We start from the raw sequence: 18,269 nt of genomic DNA, 5'->3' as shown, positions 1-18,269 counted from the left end.
CAGCATCTATTGTAATCTTTCAGAGGTCCTAAGACATTTTACAGGCACTGTCCGCACAAGATCAAGTCTATGACCATGCTCCAACAGCTGATTTTAAATATAAATGTTGACGACATTTGGAGAGGCATTTTGTGACTTTGCTTTTGAAAATCTTTTTTATTCTGAATTAGCCTTCTTTTGAAATGAATTTAATTTCTCATTCTGAAACATTTTTGTAGGCTCTTAAAAAGCCTTAGGCTCTGGGCTTACAGTGCTTCAGTGATTAAAAGATAAAGAAGAAAGAGATCAGGAAAATGGGTGGGAGTTAGCTCCACGTGGTCCACCTCCCCACCAACATGTGAAGCCTTGATTCTGCTTTCCTAAGAGTTAATTTTGCCCCTTGTGGGGGCCAGCACTAGAGCCTTTTTTGCATTAGTGCCTTTGGGAGTGTCTGACCCCAAGTCTCTCCATCTTTGCCTCATCCCCAGGAGAGGGCTCTGCCCCACCAGGACAGAGCTGGGTGGAGGCGTCCTGAGTCCTGAGGCTTCCACTCCGTGGGTGCTTGTTAAGCCCCTTTGCTAAGTGCTTTCCCAGCCTTAGCCCAACCACCTGTGACGTAGTTAATAGCCCCAGTTGCCACATCAGAACACAGGGCAGTTAAGCAATTTACCCAAGGTCAGTCAGCGGACACATGGCAGCCTGGTGCATGAGCTCAAACAGTCCATGTTCATAACCACCAGCGCCTACTGCTTTGTAAAAGCCCTTTGTGCACGGGAGAGGAGGCAGACTTGCATTTCCAAAGGACTTGAACTTGTTCACCCAGTGTGGGCGTGTGTGTTGCCTTCTGTGTTGTTTTGTGCAGGATGGTTTGGAGGATGCCTGGGAGACAACCCACAGTCAGATCTTTGGTTTCCAGAATGAAGGTTCAGGGAGGGAAGCCTGCTGATGGCCTAGCAGGAGAAAGGGTCAGGGGCTGTGAGCTTGACATGAAGACCAAAGGGCCACCTGTAGGTGTAGGGGACTGGCCTCCCAGGACGTGGAAGGGGTCCATGCAGCCAGGAGCTGCAGAGACCCGAGACCATCCATACAGGGGCCCCAAGGTGACAGTGCTGGGATACCCTGCACTGTGGAGTTGCACTTTGACACTTGGGTCCGGGATCCTCAGTGACACAGAGGCTGAGATCAACCCTAGGACTAAGCCCAGTGCAGAGGCAGAGAGACGCCAGGGTGGTCTCCTTCCTTTAAATGGATGGTGGTGACAGGTGGGGACAGGGGCTGCTGCCTAGCAGGTCCAAGGGTTCTTACTTAAGAGGGGAGCGCAACAAGAGCCCCACAACAGCTGATTCTGGAATTCTCAACACAAGGAGTGAAGCATGTACCACATTCATTCTTACCTAGAAACACATGTGTGACATTGTTTTGCAATTTGTGCGTTCTGCAGTCACTCACATCATACACTATTCATTCTGTCTCCTTTCCAATTCTTTCCATCTTTTTCAAGCTGTGAGATTCCAACTGGGTATGAAAGATTAGTCGAGAGCGGACAGAAAGGGGTCCAGGACTCCCACCAACCCACCCAACTGTCTCCTCTCCTGATGCATGACACAAGTGTCATGCATACATTTTGCTGCCACATCTGATTGTGCTCCATTTTTCCAAACCTTGCATTAAGCTCTTCCTAAGCAGGAAGAGCTTTTCTGTGTTCTGTAACCCCTGGCCTTGTAACAGTCAGCACAGGGCCCAGCACCTGGAGTGTGAGGACAGGGGTGTCGTAAGATGTGATCCTTGCACACACAGGTTTTCTGGTCTGCCCCTACAATGGGCATTGGTTCATTAGAAGCACTTTATTTAAAAAAATATTTATCTATTTGTTTATTTGAAAGGCAGAGTCAGGGGGCAGGGTGTCTTCTATCCACTGGTTCACTCCATAGATGGCCGCAACTCCTTGAGCTGAGCTGATCCGAAGCCAAGAGCCAGGAGCTCCATCTGGTCTCCTACACAGGTGCAGGGGCCCAAGGACTTGGGCCATCTTCTACTGCTTTCCCAGGCCACAGCAGAGAGCTGGATCAGAAGTGGAGCAGTCAGGACTCAAACCGGTGCCCATATGGGATGCTGGCACTGCAGGCGGTGGCTTTACCTGCTATGCCACAGCAATGGTCCCCAACTAGAAACACTTTATTTGGGAGTTTCCCAGCACCTCTTGGCAGGTGCAAGGCAAGGAGTGCCCTGGAAGTTGTTGGCCCCTTTTCTATATTCTCCTTGCCCTGCCAGATCCTCACCTGGGGATCAGTGGAGAGGGGGACTGTTTATTATTTTTATTTTTATTTCTTTGAAAGCCAGAGTTACAGAGCGAGAGAAAGACACACACACACACACACAGAGAGAGAGAGAGAGAGAGAGAGAGAGAGAGAGAGAGAAAGAGAAAGGAGGGGGTGAGCAAGAGAAAGAAAAATCTTCCATCCGCTGGTTCACTCCCCAGATGGCTGCAATGGCCAGGGCTGGGGTAGACCAAAGCCAGGAGCCAGGAGCTTCTGGGTCTCCCACATAGGTGCAGGGCCCCAAGCACTTAGGCCATCTCTTGCTGCTTTCCTAGGGAGCTGGAACAGAAGCCAAGCAGCCAGGACTCAAACTGGTGCCCATGTGGGATGCTGGCATTGCAGACAGCAGCTGAACCAGCTATGCCACAGTGCTGGCCCTGAGGGCACTGGGTTTAGGGTCCAGGAGACTTGAGTTAGGAATTATCCTTGGATGAAGCCTTTGGGTGAATTACTTAGCCTCTCTTACTTATGCTTCTTGGTTTTTAAAATGAGGATTTCTGAGAGGATGAAATGTTTGAACTTAGGCAAAGTCCCAGCACACAGATGCTCGGTTGCAGCTGGCCACACCTGGCCTTTCTCCACCCCTGCCTGAGAGAGAAGAGTGGCATCCAGAAATGCAACTGAACAGAGGAAAGGGAGGACCAGAGAGCTTTCCTGGAAGAAAGAGTCACAGACTCACAAACTTCACCCTGAAAGGGTCACGAAGAAGGGACGAGGCAAGTGCCCACTGGGGACTGTGTGTCCCCTCAGCCCTCCTCTAAGAGCCCTGCACCCTGCTTATCTCCACTAGCGAGTCATCTAGCTGTGGCGGAATGGCGAAGGTCTTGCATCTGAGTCTAAATCTTTGCTCTGTCACTCCTACCCTGTGACCTGGGCAAGCCCTGTAACCTATTTGACTGTATCTTGCTATCTGCAAAGTAAATTTAATGAAGCATGGTGCCAGCACATAGTCAGTTCTGAGATGCATTTTGGTGTTAGACTGTGGTGGTTACTGACTCTGTAATCATGGTCAAATAACCGGTCTGTCAATGCCTCAGTTTCTTCATCTGCAAAATATGGGAACGGCAACCGTGAGTTTGGGTGCCACCAGGAGCTCTGAGACAAGGACTCGAAAGCAACAAGCGTATTTGGAAGGGGTGCCTAGGAAACACTGGTAGATGGCTAGAGAACTGAACCAGGGAGAGAAGGAAGCCAGCCAGGGTGACTGGCAGTTCTTCACACTGGGTACTCTGGAAGAGTAGGTAGAACACTCCCTCGAGTTATCCCAACTGAGACACAAGGAAGTGCCTAACAATTTTGTATTTAATGGCAAGGATGGATTAGGAAAAAAAAAAGGAATTGAATTCAATAAGTGTTTGCAAACAGCCCACTACACCTGTGAGGCTCTCTGTACCTGTAGCAATCAACAGAAATAAAGGACAGTCAGCCCTCCATCTGCCCAGGTGCCACATCCGTGGAATTAATCAACTGTGGATAGAAAACACTGGGAGGGGGGGAATGCCATCTGTACTGAATATGTATAGATCTTTTGTTGATGTTCCTTAAACAATATAGTATAAGAGCTATTTACACAGAATTTACATGCTAGGTGTTGTAAGCAATCAATAGAACCTAGAAAGTCCAAGGGAGGATGTATGCAGAGTACAATCAGATACTGAGCCATTTTATACAAAAGACCAAGCATGCACGGATGTGGGTGTCTGGGGGCCCTGGAGCTGATCCCCTACAGACACTGAGCTGTGACTGAACTTCTGTGTCTGATTCACGTTTTACCCCCTCTACCTTTTTCTCAGCACATTATTTTGCTTCTTATTCTTTGACAGCTATCTTTTCATTGTTCTTGACCTCACCCTGTATGTTACAATTTTCAAGTGGAGTTGTTGTCAATCTTTGAAAAATCATGGAAAAATACAAATTGTCCAAGTTCTGGAGATACACAAATCACTTTCCAATACTGTAAGCTACATGCCAATGAGGCTTTGTATTATTAACCTAGTCCTTCATTCTTTTGTGTGTGTTTATTTGAAAGGCAGAGTGACACAGAGAGGGAGAGAGATCTTCCACCTGCAAGATCAGTCACTAAATGCCTGCAACAGCCAAGGCTAGAACCAGGCTGAAGCCAGAAGCCTGGAACTCCTTTTGGGTCTCCCATGTGGATGGCAAGGACCCAGTTACTTGAATCATCATCCACTGTCTTTCCAGACACATTAGCAGGAAGTTAGATCAGAAGTGGGGGAGCTGGGACTTGAGCCAGCACTCTGATATGGGATGCAAGAGTCCCACGAGTGATTTAACCTGCTGTGCCACAATGTCTACCCAATTAACAACACAAAATAAGTTCAAAAGGGACAGGCAGAATGATCTACAACAGAGATGTAAAACATGAAATAAAAGAGAATCTTAACAATTACATACTCGGGGCCTATTGCTGTTGTGGCATGGATAAAGCCCCAGCCTGAAGTGCCGGCATTCCATTTGAGCACCAGTTCAAGCCCCGGCTGCTCCAGTTCTGATCCAGCTCCCTGCTAATGTGCCTGGGAAAGCAGTGGAAGATGGCCCAAGTCGTTGGGCCTCTGCACCCACCTGGGAGACCCGGAAGAAGTCCCTGGCTCCTGGATTTGGATCAGCTCAGCTCCAGCTGTTGTGGCCCCTTGAGGAGTGAACCAGCAGATGGAAGACCTCTCTCTGTCTCTACTTCTCTCTGTAACTCTTTCAAATAAATAAAATAAATCTTTAAGAAAAAAAAAAAAAACACCACAATTGGTGAGTACTTTTCTCCCTTGGAACTAAGGACACATCACCGGCTTAATTTTTGTTCTCAAAACAGCCCTCTGAGGCAGGTCTCTGAGATTAATTTGCCAAAGTCTCACAGTTGGTGACACACCAAGAGGTGGGCATTGTGGCACAGCAGGTTAAGACAATTCGTATTTTTCCGCATTGCTTGGAATCTCTTGCACTCGAATCCTGCCTCCACTTCTGATCCAGTTACCTCCTGTGCTCACCCTAGGAGACAGCAGATGACAGCTCAGGAACTTGGGGCCCTGCCACCTACATGGAAGATCCAGATGCAGCTCCTTCACCCTAACTTAAGCCTGGCCCGTCTCCATCTGCTTCAGGCATTTGGGGAGTGAATCAGTGGATGGAAAATCTCTCTCTCTCTGCTGTTTCATCTCTCAAATAAATAATTAGGCTTTTTAAAGAATGATGTGCCAAGTTCCAGCCTCAGGTCTAAGCTTCTCCTACAATAAGACAGTGATGCCCAAGCGTTCTTCCATTCACGGTTCCTAGACCACTCTGCACTGTAGTATGCGAGTCCTGTTCATGACTCATAGATTTACACCCCTGCATTTCACTTTTTTCCCCTCTAATTGTTTTGTGTTTTAGATGTTGATATCTAGGGCTGGTGATTGGCACAGTGGCCAACCTATCACTTGGAACATTCGCTATCAGAATGGAATCCAAGCTCTGCTCTCCATTCCAGCTTCTTGCTAATGTGCACCCTAGGAGACAGCAGGTGATGGATCAAGTATCTGGATCCTTGCCACCCGGGTGGAAGACCCAGATTGGGTTCTTAGCTTTGGCCTGGCCCAGCCCTGGCTGTTGCTGGCAGTTGAGGAGTGAATCAGAGGATGAGAGATGGTTCTCTCTCTCTCATTCTCCCTCTCAAATAAAAAAAATAAAAATTATTTAAAAATTTTCATGTCCACCTGTTCATTGTTAGTTTAGAGAAATATAATTGGATTTTTTAAAGATTTTATTTTATTTATTTGAAATACAGAGTTATAGAGATAAGTAGAGACAGAGAAAGAGGTCTTCCATCCGCTGGTTCACACCCCAGATGGCTGCAACTGCCGGAGCTGTGCTGATCCGAAGCCAGGAGCTTATTCTGGGTCTCCCACGTGGGTATAGGGGCCCAAGAACTTGGGCCATCTTCTACTACTTTCCCAGGCCATAACAGAGAGCTAGATCAGAAGAGGAGCAGCCAGGACTAGAACCAGCACCTATATGGGATGCTGGCGCTTCAGGCCAGGGCTTTACCCCACTGTGCCACAGTGCCGGCCCTTCTTTTTTTTTTTTTTTTTTTTTTTTTTTTTTGACAGGCAGAGTGGACAGTGAGAGAGAGAGACAGAGAGAGAAAGGTCTTCCTTTGCCGCTGGTTCACCCTCCAATGGCCGCCGCTGCAGCCGGCGCACCGCGCTGATCCTGGCAGGAGCCAGGAGCCAGGTGCTTTTCCTGGTCTCCCATGGGGTGCAGGGCCCAAGCACCTGGGCCATCCTCCACTGCACTCCCTGGCCATAGCAGAGAGCTGGCCTGGAAGAGGGGCAACCGGGACAGAATCCGGCGCCCCGACCGGGACTAGAACCCGGTGTGCCGGCGCCGCAAGGTGGAGGATTAGCCTATTGAGCCACGGCGCCGGCTCATGCCGGCCCTTCTAATTGAATTTTTTATTTAACATTGCAAGCTTGCTGAAATCTCTTGACTGCTTTTAAGAATTTTTTTAGTAGATTTCTTGGGATTTTCTATGCAGACAACCATTCAATATGCAATAGGAATAGTTCTGTTTCTTTTTTATGTATAAGCCTTTTATTTCCTTTTCTTGCCTAATTGCTCTTGTTAGAATATCCAATGCTATGTTAGAAATGAACGGATATCATTTCTGATATTATATCTTTCACCATATTTAATCTTTCACCATTAAGTTGAATGGTAGCCATAGATTCTGATACATATTTCCATTTTTATTTAGTTCCATGTCTTTTTATTTTCATTAAGACTTCCTCTTTGACCAATGGGTTATTTTGTGCTTTAGTTTTTAATTATTTGAAGACTTTAATGTTATCTATTATCGATTTCTGGTTTGGTTCCATTGTTGTTGGAAAGCACATTTTGCATGGTTTAAAATATTTTAAATTTATCAGGCTATGTCCTAGGCCTACATATGCTCTATTTTGCTGTATGTCCTCTGGGCAATTGGAAAAGATGTATATTCTGTGGTTGGGCAGAGTGTTCTATAAATATAAATTACAGGCTGTTGGTTGATAATGTTGAGCTCTTCTGTGTTCTTGCTAAGTTTCTGCATAGTTTTCTATCAGTTGGTTGTCAGAGATGGGTGTTGAAGTGTCCAGTGATAGCTGTGGAATTGTCTGTTTCTCATTAATTCTGTCAGTTCTTGTTTCGTGTGTTTTGCAGCTCTCCAGTTTGGTGCATATGTATTTAAGTTTCCTGTATCTTCTTTACAGATTGATACTTCTGTTATTATTTAATGTCTCTGATAATTTTCTTTGTCCTGTGGTATACTTTATCTGAAATAAACTAACATTCTGCTACAAATTAATGTTTATAAGATACATTTTTCCATCTCTTTATTTTCAACTTGCTTGTGTCATATTTGAAGTGCATTTCTTATAGACAGATTATATAGATAGGTAAACATTTTTAATCTATTTGCCAATCTTTCAATTAGTTTATTTGGATCATTTACATTGAATATAATTATTAATAGGTTAGGACTTAAGTCTCCCATTTTGTTTTATTTTCTCTTTGTGTTTTTGCTTTTGCTTGCTTTTTCTAGCTCTACTATAGAGGTTTTTTTTTTTTTAGATTTATTTATCTATTTGAAAGTCAGGGTAACACAGAGAGAGAAGGAGAGGCAGAGAGAGGTCTTCCCTCTCTCTCAACTGGTTCACTCCCCACATGGCCGCAACAGCCAGAGCTGGGCTGATCTAAAGCAAGGAGCCAGGAGCTTCTTCTGGGTCTCTCAAGCAGGTGTAGGGGCTCAAGCATTTGGGCTATATTCTGCTGCTTTCCCATAGCAGAGAGCTGGATCAGAAGTGGAGCAGCTGGGGCATGAATCAGCGCCCACATGGGATGCCAGCACTGCAGGCAGTGGCTTTACTCGCTACTCCACAGAGCCGGCCCCTCCACTATAGAGTTTTAAACCTTTTCTAAACTCCCTCTTGATTAGCTTACAGTGTGTTTGAGGTAGGGCTCTAAGCTGTTAGTGGCCGCTCAGCTTGCACATCATATTCATGTAGTGCATCACTGTGCACTTGCTCCATTATTTCTTCAGTTCAGGTGAAGTAGAAAATGCTGTGCTTGGATTTTAATGTTTGTGCCCTCCAAAACCCATACTGAAATTGAACTGCCACTGTAACAGGATTAAGAGGTAGAACGTTTCAGAAGTGTTTAGCACACAAGGGCACTGCCATTATCAATGGATGAAAGCCATTACTCTGGGAGCGGATTTTCTATCACGGAGGTGAGTTCACCTCCTCTCACGCTGTACCTTACTCTTGTCGCCCTCCCACTCATGTGATAACTTCACGTGATAACGCAGCAAGAAGATCCTCAACAGATGCCAGTATCCTTGATATTGGATTTTCCCGTTTCTAGAACTGTGAGCCAATAAATGCCAGCTTATTGTAAACTTCCTAGTCTCTTATAACAGCACAGACTGAGACACTTTCCATCCCTTTCTATCCTTTTGTTGTCCCCATGTGTAATGTAATTTTCTCTTTTTTTAAGATTTATTTTTGTTTTGTTGAAAGGCAGAGTTGTAGAGAGAACTGGAGAGAGAGAAAGAGAGAGAGAGATCTCTTCCATCTGGGTTCACTCCCCAAGTGGCCCCAACAGCCAGGGCTGGGCCAGATTGAAGCCAGGAGCTTCTTCCAGGTCTCCCATTTGGGAGCAGAGGCCCAAAGACCTGACCCATCTTCTGCTCCTTCCCCAGGCACATTAGCAAGGAGCTGGATCAGAAGTGGAGCAGCCAGGACTTGAACCGGCTTCCATGTGGGATGCTGGGGCTGCAGGCAGCACCTTAATGTGCTATGCTACAACACTGCCCCTCTAATGTAATGTTCTTAAATATTTCTTCTACACAATATAAAATGACATAAAACAGTGTTGTAATCTTTGCTTTAACTATCAAACAAAATTCAAAAAAAAAAAACTTGCAAAAGAAGGAGAATATATTCAATTAACCCATATGTTTGCTTGTACTATTTTTATTCCTTCTAGATGTTCCAAGATTCCTTTTTTAAAATTTTTTTATTTTTATTTATTTATTTTTTACCATTTTATTTTGTTTAGGGACTTTGCTTTAGCCAAGCTTTCAGGGTAGGACTGTTAGTGACAAGAATCTCTTACTTCTCCCTCATCTGACAGTGTGTAAATGTCCCCTTCCATTCCCGAGGATACTTTCAAGGGGCCTGTTCTTTCCCTTCAGCACTTGCGAAATATTGTGCCACTTCCTTCTGGTGCTCACGGCTTCTGATGAGAACACCATTGACATTCTAATTGTTCTTCCCCTGTAGGACAAGTACCATTTTCTTATTGGTTGCTTTCAAGATTTTTGTCTTTAGTTTTCAGAATTTTAATAGGATGTGTGTTGACATGGATTTCTTTGGTTTCTCGTTTCCAGTTTTTGCTTCCTGGGTCTGTAACTTTCTAGCTCCTGTCAAATTTGGGAAGTTTTCAGCTGTTATTTCTTCAAGTATTTTTTTTTTTTAGCTCTGTTGTCTTTCTCTCCTGGTGCTCTGATGACATGAATGGTAGGTCCTGTGTTGTAGTTCCTGAGGCTGTAGTATTATTTTTTTTCCAACTGTTTTCTCTCTCTTACCCAGAATGAGCCATCTCTATGGTTCATTTTCCAGCTCACCAATTCTCTGGCCCCATTCTGTTGGGGAGCTCTGCAGTGGAACCTTTTAAAGAATTCTGGTTACTGTATTTTGCAATTCTAAAATTTCCATTTGATTTTCCTTCAGGTCTTCTAATATTTCTTTTTTTTTTTTTTATTCTACCCTTTCCCCCTTTTTCCATTTCTTTCAGGTGTGTTCATGATTGGTCATTGAAACATGCTATCATGGCTGCTTTAACATTGTTGTCAGGGAGTTCTAACCTCTCTGTCATCTTGCCCTTAGCATTGATTGCTTATCTTTCTTCATTCAGTTTCAGTTCTCCTGGGTCCTGCATGACAAATAGGCTTCCACGGAAACATGGACATTTTTGTCTTATTGAAATCTTCTGCTTGGGCTGTTTTTTATTTTATTTATTTATTTTTTAACATTGTCCCAATGAGAAAAGGAGTGGGAAACACTTAGTCACTAACAGGTAGAGATAGAAGTCCAGGTTCCAGGCTGGCCCCTGTTGACCTAGGAGGGGGTGTGGGAGGGCTCCTGTTATGGCCGGATGGAAGCGGGAGTTCTGGATCCCCAGGAGGTCTCCACTGACAGTGAGCTGGCCATGGCCTTGTTATCACCAGGAACTGTACAAGTGCTCGCTTTGCACAGGTCTCCTTTGACATCACCCCAGTGGAGGAGAGGGGAGGGGCTTATTACTGCTGGAGAGCCAGAAGTCTCTGGGGACACTTGAAGTGGGTAGGGACTCACTGCCAACTGGAATGGGTAAAAGACCCCATTGGGTCTTTTTTTAAAATAATTTATTTATGTATGTATTTGAAAGGCAGACTTACACAGAGGCAGAGGCAGAGAGAGAGAAGTCTTCCATCCCCTGGCTCACTCCCCAGATGGCCACAATGGCCAGAGCTGAGCTGATCTGAAGCCAGGAACCAGGAGCTTCTTCCAGGTCTCCCATGCAGGTACAGGGGCCCAAGGACTTGGGTCATCTTCCACTGCTTTCCCAGGCCACAGCAGAGAGCTAGATTGGAAGTGGAGCTGCCGGGACTTGAATTGGCGCCCACATGGGATGCCAGCACTGCAGGCGGTGGCTTTACCCACTGTGCCAGCCCCCTATTGAGTCTTTTCTGACTCCATCAAGGCAGGGCCCCATTAGGTCTTGTGAGGGTGGGGGGGTCTGGGCCTTTGTGTTATGGCTAGGGTAAGGCCACTTTGTCGGCATGGCTAGGGTAAGGCCACAGTTCTTCCTGGGTGTTTGGTTGGAGTAGAGGAGTTGCCATCTAAATTTTTTATTTTGTTAAGCTTCACCTTTTCCAGCCATTTGGCTAGAAAGAACAGATTTTTATTAGGCTCTTTTATGTCTGTGCCATTGGCTTGGTTGCCAGCTTCTTCAGTTCCAAGTCTAATGTGCATAAGGCAACAAAGCACATCTAGGGAACTTCTCCCCATGTCATTCCTTGGGTCCCCATGTCACAGCTGGTCTGCTTTGCTTTTTTTCCATCTTTCAGAGTGTTCTTATGCTCCTGTCATATATAATCTTGAGGGGTTTAGTTGCAGGAACAAGAAAAATTATGTCTCATCCATCTTCCCTGAGGCCAAAGTTATTCATTCCATGTTTTAAATAACTGCTATAAGTAAGAATTTCATTGCAAGGTTTGGAAAATCCTACTGCTAAGAAATATTCATGATTTTATAAGAACCTGTAAAAGCTGATGCTTGGGGGCCAAAACTAACTTTGCTAATAAGGGAGACTTTATATAAAGATTTCCCTCAATGTTATTATTTTGTTTGGGGGACCACTTTTGACCTGTGGGAGATATGACATGTTGTAAAAAAAGAATAAAGACGTCACTGACATGAGCTAATTAACTGCCCGATGGAAGGCAAGTCATTTAAACTAAACTTTATAATGTCACCTACTGAACTTCTTAGGATTGCCCCAGTAGACTGAAAATGACTTGATATAAGGAGTGACTTATTTTTGTTCCTTGTTCAGTGACTACTAAAGTGCAAAAAATTGGCACTAAAAAAAAAAAAAAACAAAAAAAATGTTGGCGCAGGTATATGGCCTTGTGGTAAAGACGGGTGTTAAGACCCTTCCTTCCTACATCAGAGTATCTGGGCTCCATACCAGGTTCTGGCTCCTGATTCCAACTTCCTGCTAATGCAGACCTTGGGAGACAATGGAGGTGATGCAAGTAATTGGGTTCCTGCTGCCCATGGGTGAGACCTGCAGTAGGGTCCCAACTCCTGCCTTTGACCCCAGCCCTGCCCCGGCTGTTGTGGATATTTGAGAAGTGAACAAGCAGACAGGAGTTTGCTCATTCTCTCTTTTTGCCTGTCGTTCAAATACATTTTTTATAATTAAAAAAAACACACAAGTATTTGTTGAATATATGGTTGGGATCATTCTGTCTTGCCCATGTTGTAGGGTTCTATGAAGATTAAGTGAAACCATTTCTTTCTTTTTTTAAAAAAACATTTATGTACTTATTAATATTTGAAACACAGAGCTACAGAGAAAGATAGATAGATAGATAGATAGATAGATCAATTGATCGATCTGCCAACTGCTGGTTCACTCCCCAAATGGCTGCAAAAGCCATGTTTGGACTGAAGCCAGGAGCCAGGAACCCACCTATTCTCTCACATGGACAGCAGGGGCCCAGGTACTTGAATCATCTTCCATTGCTCTCCCAGGTGCTTTAGCAGAACGCTGAATCAGAAGCAGAGCAGCCGGGCCTCAAACCGGCACTCTGATGTGGGGTGCTGATGTTGCAAGCAGAGGCTTAACCTGCTGTGCTAAAATGCTAGGCCCGTATGAAGTCGTTTCTATAAAAACTCGTTGAGGGGGCCGGCGCTGCGGTGTAGCAGGTAAAGCCCCTGCCGGCAGTGTCGGCATCCCACATGGGGATGGACGCCAGCTCTCTGCTCCTCTTCCTATCCGGCTCTCTGCTATGTCCTGGGAAAGCAGTGGAAGATGGCTCAAGTCCTTGGGCCCCTGCACCCACGTGGGAGACCCAGAGGAAGCTCCTGGCTCTTGGCTTCGGATCGGCGCAGCTCTGGCCATTGCGGCCATTTAGGGAGTGAACCAGGGGATGAAAGACCTCTCTCTCCCTCTCTTTGCCTCTGCCTCTCTGTAACTCTGCCTTTCAAATAAATAAATAAATATTGATTTTAAAAAACTCGCTAAGGCTGTAAGATGTCATCATCTGAATAATAAATGCTTGACTCAGGTCTGGGACAAAGAAGGAAGAAACGGGAAAGATGAAAATTGGCTGGGGCGGGTCGTCCGTTGGGTTTGAGAGCCATCTGAAGCCAGTTGCAGGTGAAGGAGAGAGGTCTAAATTGCTGGAGAATGGAGGGCCCCTCCCACACAGCCTAGTGGTCTTTCAGGCACTGTTCTTCAAGACCTACGCAAAGATATTCTGTCCTATGTCCGATTTTAGTGTCTCACGGCAAGATGTTATATTGTTTTATCCTACGATGGAATGCCAAGTACCTTTCTCTTTTAAAAAATTTTATTTATTTTATTTAAAAGACAGAGTGACAGAGAGAAGGAGAGATAGAGATTGAGAGAGAGATCAAGGTCAAGAGAGAGACACAGAGAGAGAGAGAGATCTTCCATGTGCTGGTTCACTTCCTAAATGCCTGCAACAGCCAGGTTTGGGGCAGGCTGAAGCCAGAAGCTGGGAAGTCCATGCAGATCAGCCATGTGAGCAGCAGGAACCCAAGTACTGGCGCGATTACCTGCTATCTCCCAGGAGCCTTAGCAAGAAACTGGAGCAGAAGCATGGAGCAGCCAGGACGCCAACGAGCATTGTGATACTGAACGTGGGAGTCCTACGCAGCACCTTGGCCCACCACGCCACAGCAGCTGCTGCCCCTGTCACCTTCCAAAGGCCAGGCCTCCCAGAGACTGCTCACGACATGGGAGACGCTCAAGAACAAAGGATGTGCTTTTAAAAAATGCAGCAGTTAGGATCTTAATGTTGTAAAAATAATTTTAAAAAGCATATAGCAGCAAGGGAAAAAGATTGTAAGTAGATATGCCAATTGGTAAATAGTAATATGTTACTATAGGTGTTTTGAGTAATTTTGCCATCTTGTTTAAATGTGTGCATATTTTACATAATCTTTGATGGGGACATGTCACTTTGTCATTGGACACGCACCTGTGCGCGTGACCAGCTTCGCCTTTTCATCCAGGAACCACATCCAATCCAATCACCAGGAACTGGTCCGATGTTCCATCCAAATCCCAACTGGCAAAATGAGATCCAGCACTCAGCTTCATGGGTTTTGTCAGCTGCTAGGCCAGACTGGGCTCTCTGTCCTTGTGCCCAGAAGTCAGGAGCCTGGTTCCAGCCCCAGCTGTGCTGCAGGGGGACTGCGTGCCCTCAGACGTGCCACAGCCCCGGTCTGGACCTCCCTCCTGGTCTGTGAAGTGACCCGGGGCTCCCGGACAGCTGCTCCCCCAGCCTCCTCCTTGTTCTTTTCCTCTGTGCCCTGTTCAGTTCAGTTTCTCCCTTGCTTATGTTTTCCCCCAGGGATAAGAGTGAAAGGCAAATGGTCTCCCGGAGTTTTGTTGACACTTCAGATTGCAGGCTGGCAGGCTGCAGGGGCCCTGTCCTGGCTGGCTGCACTGAGGCCTGAGCTGGCTCGGTTCCCTCTCCCTCCCCCTAATCAGAGCCCTGGCTGCAGAAGCCTGGGCTGGTATCAGAACAGCAGCCAACACTTGGTTGACATGGGACATAATTTTTAATCAAGGGAAAGCAGAAATGAATACAAAAGGCCTCTTTTCTGCACGTGGGTGTGTGTATCTGCTTTTGGATTCTGTGTGTCTGGACTTGGCAGGGCTGGGCCTGGGGAACGGCTGGCGTCCATGACCCGGAGGGTCACTCTCCTTCCTTCTCCAGGATGGAAGCATCAGAAACTACTGGGCTCAGGGAACAGTAACCTGCCCGCACTCCCTGGCGCTCCCCGCCAGGCAGCCGGGGGCACCCAGGCCCAGCAGCCCAGGGCCCCCACGAGCCGCTTGCCTCCCATGGCCCGGCCCCAGCCTCCTTTCAAAGGCCCTTTATTAAACCACCAAGTATTTGCTGTCGAGACATTTCGGATGAAATCATTGTGTTAAACAAATAAACGCAGCTTCGTCCAGATTTCTGCTCTGGGAGCGGAGTAAGAAAATAATTTCTGTCTGCTCGCCACAAAAGCGGCTGGAAAGGCCCAAAGAAAAATATTATTTTTACTCCATTGTGTGAAATATTGTGCTGTAGGATGTGACGGGCTGAGCGTTTGAAGAGTTTCTGCTGGCAGGTTTCAGGGGGCCCCGGCCGGCCCCCTGGGATTGTTTTCGGCATTAATAAACTTAGCATGATGTGTGTTAAAAGGAACATTGTGTTTGCTTTGTAAATAAGGGATGTCAAACAAGAAGCAGAAGCCGGCCCGACACTACGGGGATGCGTTCTCGGCGCCCTGGCCGCACCCGCATCGCCCCGCTCCCCGACCTGGGCCCAAGCCTTGCTGGGAAAACAAACCCTGCCGTCTCAGCCTAAACCAGGCCACTTCCTCGCTGATCCTGGTGGGAAAGCTGCACACTTTGCCCCGAAGCAGCGGGACACAGGCTTGGGAAGGAAAGTTCTCAAGTGTGTCTGTCAGCTGTGTGGGGGAGGGGAGGGCGCGCGGCGGAGGCCCTGCCCCCACCTGCACCCCTCCCGCCCCTCAGAGAAGCTTCTGGACGGGCCAGGGTCTGCCTGCGCCCCGGGCTGCTGGCCGGCAAGAGGGCAGAGGTTAAAGCCCTATCTTTGGAAGGACACTCTGCTTCTCTCTCCCCTCTCCCTCCCTCTCTCTCTTTCCTTCTCTCTCTCCCTCCCTCATTTCCCATCTCTCTCTCTCTCTCTCTCTCTCTCTCTCTCTGACGCCCCTGCAGCCCCAGGCTGGCTCTCCTGTCACATTTCTGGCGGGGTCTCGGGGACGCAGACCCCACCGGAGACGCATCCCCGCGGCCGCCGGTGCGGGAAGCCCCCGGGAGCCGGGCAGAACGCGTCGCGTCTCCGGGCCGCAGCATGGCTATTTTCACAGGTGCTCGCGGCCGCCGCCCCCGCCGCCCTCGGCCGGCGGGGAAGAGGACGGGCGCCCCAGACCTCCCAGACGCTCTCTCTCCAGCGGCGGCCGGCCCTTTTCCCGGCCTCGCCCATCTCCCCGGCAAAGGACTGGTCCTGAAGCTGGAGGCTTCCCCCTGCTTGGGGGACAGTGGTGCCCGGGCTGCGGGGTCTCCCAGAGGCGAGGGTTGGGGCGCAGGCCCCGGGACAAGGGGGGCGGCGCCCCGCGAGCCGTCCTAGTCGTCTGGAGCCCACTCTCACGCGGTGTCCCTTCTTGGTGTCCCTTCTTCTGATCTAGACCTCAAAGCTCATGACAGTGGCGGCGGAGACCCCAGTGCCAAGGCTGCGGGTCTCAGCCGCGCGCTGGCCGCACGCGGAAGGCACGGAGGAGGCCAAGGGCCCGCGGACCGGCTCCAGGGGCTGCCGCAAAAGCGAGCGCCCGGAACCCCGGGAATGGCCTCTCGCCAGGGATGGGAGGCTGGAGGGGCAAACGCAAGGGGACGCAGAGCCCCGGGGGCCTGCGGCCTCGTGGTCCCCTGCGCCCTCTCCCTGGTGGTGGGTGCCGTCCCCGCTCCGTCTCCTTCTTGGGACACTCGGGATGCCTGCACCTGGATGAAGCAAGCTAGCTTCTCACTACATTTTGTGGCGCGCAAGGCCACCCGCCGTCTTTTCTGGCATGCTCCAGCAGTCAAGGCACAGACGGACACCTCTCTCCATCGGATCAGCTGCCTTTGAGTCCACCGCGGACCCTCAGCCGGGGGCGGGGGCGGGACAGGGCGAGCTCCTGGCGCTGGACTTCCCATGGCCACACCTGCTGCTGTCGCAGGCCCCTCTCGGGAGGGCAGCCTGGGCCACAGGCTTCCTGGGGAAGGAATGTGGAGCTTACGTGCAGGATTTCGCAGTCCGCAGGGCTGAGCTGAATTCCCAGCACTTATTTACTTTACTGCGTTTCTTCGTCTGCAAATGGGGCCTCGTCACATAGACTAGCTTAAAGGATTAACTGAACCAACGCCTGTCGGGCACACAGTGGTGGCTTGTGAGAGTCTGCGGGGGCTGCCAGATTGGGTGGCTTGGGCCACACGCGCTGATGCTCCCCTTCCCGGAGGCCGTCCCTGCCTCTGGTTTCCCCTGAGCCGCCCCCCCCTCCCCCCACACACTGAGCGTTCACTCTGCCTTTCCTCCGGGGCACACCTCTTCCTGGTGTTCCCTCTTCTGATCAGGATCCTTCCATTGTGATCTCAGCCTGAATCACCTCCCCAGCCGCACTGCCTCCAAATGCCAGCACAGAAGGAACTGGGGCTTCAAGACAACTTTCAAAGGAGCACAATTCAGTCTATGACGAAGTTCGGTGTTATCAGTACTGTTACTGCTCAAGCAGAGGTTAAATATTTTATCATTGAAAACTGCAGAAGAGGCTGACACTGTGGCAGTCCCAGCATCCCATATGGATGTCGGTTCGAGACTCGGCTGTTCCAGTTCTTTTTTTTTTTTCTGGTCATACTTAACATTTATTTTACTTTTGGACTGTCCCACTTCTGATCCAGCTCTCTGCCATGGCCTGGGAAGGTAGCAGAAGATGGCCCAACTCCTTGGGCTCCTGCACCCATGTGGGAGACCTGGAAGAAGCTCCTGGATCCTGGCTCCTGGCTTTGGATCAGCACAGCTCCAGCCAATGTGGCCAATTGAGGAGTGAACCAGCAGATGGAAGACCTCTCTCTCCCTCTCTGCCTCTCCTTCTCTCTCTGTGTAACTCTGACTTTCAAATAAATAAATAAATAATGATAATAATAAAACTACAGAAACCCCAGCCTGGCGCTGTGGCATAGCAGGTAAAGCCTCTGCCTGCAGCACCGACATCCCATATGGGCGCTGATTCCAGTCCTAGCTACTCTACTTCCAATCCAGCTCCCTGCTAATGCGCCTGGGAAAGCAGTGTTAGATGGCCCAAGTTCTTGAGCCCCTGCACCCATGTAGAGACCAAGATAAAGCTTCTGGCTCCTGGGTTTGGCCTGGTCCAGCCCTGGCCATTGCAGCCATTTGGGGAGTGAACCAGCAGATGGAAGATCTCTCTCTCTCTCTCTCTCTCCTTTCCTCTCACCCTGTAACTCTGCCTTTCAAATAAATATTTAAGAATAACTACGGAAACCCACATGTCATGCCTCTCATTTGTCATAAATAAAGAATAAATAAAATACATAACATTAGCAATCTATTAACTTAAATTGAAGCCGGCA

The sequence above is a fragment of the Oryctolagus cuniculus genome, chromosome 14, assembly GCF_964237555.1.
Source record: "Oryctolagus cuniculus chromosome 14, mOryCun1.1, whole genome shotgun sequence".
Lineage (NCBI taxonomy): Eukaryota > Metazoa > Chordata > Mammalia > Lagomorpha > Leporidae > Oryctolagus > Oryctolagus cuniculus.
The sequence above is the reverse complement of the archived record's forward strand: the minus strand, read 5'-3'. Positions refer to the sequence as shown.